Source organism: Dermacentor variabilis, chromosome 7, assembly GCF_050947875.1.
Source record: "Dermacentor variabilis isolate Ectoservices chromosome 7, ASM5094787v1, whole genome shotgun sequence".
NCBI lineage: Eukaryota > Metazoa > Arthropoda > Arachnida > Ixodida > Ixodidae > Dermacentor > Dermacentor variabilis.
Genome location: NC_134574.1, coordinates 83,542,730 through 83,546,470, shown reverse-complemented (window position 1 = coordinate 83,546,470; position 3,741 = coordinate 83,542,730). Strand labels below are relative to the sequence as shown.

Genomic DNA, 3,741 nt, shown 5'->3' with positions numbered 1-3,741 from the left:
TCTTTCTCACTATCTCTCTGTACCAAGCAACACAAATAATTGTCGAAATTATTTGCCGCTCAGTTTGCGAACAGTATATTTGTATTCCTTGAGTTACCGTGTAACTCAAGGAATACAAATTGCCCGGCTTCGGAGTTCCAAGTTTACAAAAGGTAAAGTCCAGCACCTTCCTAGAACGATAGAGCAGCGAGAGGTAGTATAGCCTATCGAGTACCGAAACAAGGTTTTTCCCTCTCGTCGTAGTTGTGTCTCTCACAGCCACAGCCCCATTCCTCTTTATTTCACAGAACAATACACTCACGCTATATATATATATATATATATATATATATATATATATATATATATATATATATATATATATATATATATATATATATATATATATATATATAGATGGAGACGAAGACAGAGAGATCGCATACTTTGTGGTTTGTCCCTCCCCTCCTATTGACAAATACTTGGAACGCCACTGCAAGCCACATTAGATGACACAAAATACAAAATAGGCTATGCTACAAAGGATCCTTTTGTCTCCTCTTGTTTGAATGAAGTAGTTGACTTAAATTTTCCTCGATATTTTAACAATGATTCTGCAAATCCCAGAACATGGAGGCAACATGCCTACCTGTGCAGACTCATGATAATTATTAAGAGATTGCGAATGTTGCGGCAGGCCAGTGAAAACCGTACTTTTTCATATTTTTCTCGTCACTAATCAACACATCTTGCCTGCGTATACTGCGAGGCTCCATCGCTTGCGCTAAATTCCTGACACCCCATCCATGGTGATAAATTTTCTATGGAGTTTACTTTAAAGCGAACGGTTCACTGGCCTCAAACTTGCGATTTCGCCGTTGCCGTGCTCCGAGGAGGAACATGACGTCACACCGCGTTCCTCGTCATTGTGCTCGCCTCCGCTCACGTCGCCAGCTGCGTCGCATGCCTGATAACTTGCCGGATAATTGAAAAGGAGAGCTCGAGTACGCCACAACCACAGTTGAGGCGGCAGTATGGACGGTGACAATTCAGATAAGCAGGAGGATGACTGGAATCGACATCGGAACGAGATGAAGAGGAAACCAATCGCCTAGGAAACTGACAAACAGCGCGCCCAACGACTGGCTAAACGCCGCAACATGGCTAGGCAACCAGACTAACCTGAACTTGCAATCAAGATTAACGAAGCCTAACCATGCTATGCCTTAGCATTCGCTACGTATATCCTGGCATAGCCGAGCTAAGCCACTGCCAAATTTTTTCCGCTTCTAGGGAGTTCAGCTAACAGGAAGAAAATGAAGCGAAGTGGGGGGGGGGGGGGGTTGCATCTCAGATGACATAAAAGATAAACACGTAACATCGGATATTTGTAAAGATCTTGTAAACAGATATGTGCATGTAACCCTGGAAGGAAGAGCGTGTCTACTGATAAAATGGACAACGAGGGATGAAAATGACCAGCAACGGGCCGCTAATTTCTAGCTATCTCTGTTGAGAGGCAACGCTTCGGTCAGGGAGCAGCGTCGCTCCTATCTCACACGGACGCTTTGAAAGCGAGAACGACAATAGCAATAAAAAAATGCTTCGCTGCAAAATCGCGGCTTGTGTACAGAGTCGTCCTTTTAATTTCAATACAACCCGCCAACTTAACAGCCCTTCTATATTTCACATATAACAACAAACTGGAAAAGCTTTCGTTCGAAGTACTTACGAGAGATGCCGAACATGTTTAAAGTCTCCGCACATGCGATGATCTTCTTGTTGCGTTCTTTGAAGGAAGAGTGGAACTTGATGTAGTGCTACGCGTACCACTTTACGGCACCTTTGAGTGTATCCACTGAGTCGTCGTTAAACTGCTGCCATGGTTGCGCGGACGAGCATTTGTGCTGTCACGAGGCAGGAGGCCGGACCCAAACAGATAAAAATGACACTATATATATATGCTCGGATGTTTTTTCAGAAGGGTCGCCCAAATTAAAAAAAAGAATTGAGCAGCGAGCAACTAGCCCAAATTGGTCGCTTTTCGAGAAGAGCGACCATCTGTTCGCGCGACCACGGTGAGTCGCCGTTTGTGAATGAGCTTTAATGGTGCCAGCTCTAACGTTGGCATGTACAAATTATGTGCTATGAATAAAAATCATCCCGTGTTTAGAGATTAATCAGAGCGCTGTGGCCTAACTGGCTTTGGGGCTTGCCTTGAATTCAGAGAAGGGAATATTAGGTATTAGGTACACATGACGCCATAATAAAGGAAGCGCAATTAACTAAGAGAAGTGGATATGAAGTTTCATTAACATTAACGTTTATAATGGAACCTATTTTCATGCGAGACTGAACTCGCCACGTTCACCCATGACATTCTGCATTTCATGGACCTTCATTTGCAGACTGATGCCATTTCTTGGATTACTCAAAGCATTCGATCGCGTTTCCCATAATCACCTACTCCAGAAACTCGCATCTATCGGAATCCCAAATAGCTTACTTACCTGGCTTGAACACTTCTTAATAGGGCGCGAACAGTTTACCTCTGTAAATAACCATAATTCACCTCTTAGCAGCGTAACATCGGGTGTGCCACAGGGCGCGGGTTTATCGCCTCTACTTTTCCTCATCTACAACAATGACTTACCTGCTAATATTAAGAATAAATTACGTCTTTTCGCAGATGACTGTATCCTATATTCCCCTAACAAAGGCTCTTATGACATCACCGAAATACAACAGGATCTACATTCCATCGCAGTATGGTGCGAGAAATGGTTCATGTCGTTTAACCTTATTAAATGCAAAGCTCTGTAATTCACCCGCAGCCAAAGCTTAACCAGTCACACCTACACAATGAATTCGGCTCCTATCAATCACGCCCCGTTTTACAAATATCTCCGCATTCACATGACATCGACATTATCATGAGCAAGTCATACTGACACCATCTGTTCTAATGCTTCACGCACACTTGGATATTTAAAACGCAACCTGAAAGCCGCATCACCACAAATAAAAAAGTTAGCATATTTAACATTCATACGTCCACAGTTCGAATATGCGTCATCTATCTGGCACCCTTCCGAATCATATCTTACCTATGACATAGAAGTAATACAAAATCGCGCTGCTCGGTTTGTAACTTGCATTTACTTTCGTGAAACCAGCAAAACCACACTTAAACGTACACTTGAACTACCATCACTTGCTTCCCGCCAGATCATCTCTCGTCTCTGTTTGCTTCACACCTTCTATTACCATCCACACTCCAGGCATTCTCTATTAAATCCACCCTTAGGCATATCCTCTCGCTTAAGGCCCAGTCGTCCCATAGCAAACATTAACACCCGATCGTCTGCCATGAACACTTCATTCTTCCCCTACGCGATAACCTATTGGAACCATAACCCATAAGATATTGTGTCATGCACTGTCCACGAAACGTTCCTCGAAATGTTAAATAACCAGATTGCTTAATTACCGATCCCACCTACCCTTACTCTAACAAGATAGGCCCCTTTTTTCACAATTGTTACTGGCTTCCTTTTGTTTATTGTTGTTTCTTTACTAATCTGTACATTTCTTCTAACATTGTCACAAGGATTAAAGCCCTCCCTTATGTAATGTCTCCGGGCCTTCAACGTGAAAATAAATGAAATGAAATGAAAAAAATGGCCGGCTAATTTGCACAAATGTATGCACTTGAAAAGGACGGACACGAAATGGAGAAAGAAGTTTAGAAACTTCGCAGTC

The 3,741-nt window shown here is 42.7% G+C and overlaps 1 long non-coding RNA gene across 1 annotated transcript in view; it reads right to left on the bottom strand.

Annotated features, from left to right (window-relative positions):
* LOC142587583 (uncharacterized) overlaps positions 1-3,741 on the bottom strand; it is a 50,275-nt gene that overhangs the window by 27,241 nt on the left and 19,293 nt on the right. Inside the window, exon 4 of the long non-coding RNA XR_012829580.1 lies at positions 2,490-2,530. This is a non-coding gene — a long non-coding RNA (uncharacterized LOC142587583). The remainder of the gene's footprint in view (positions 1-2,489; positions 2,531-3,741) is intronic.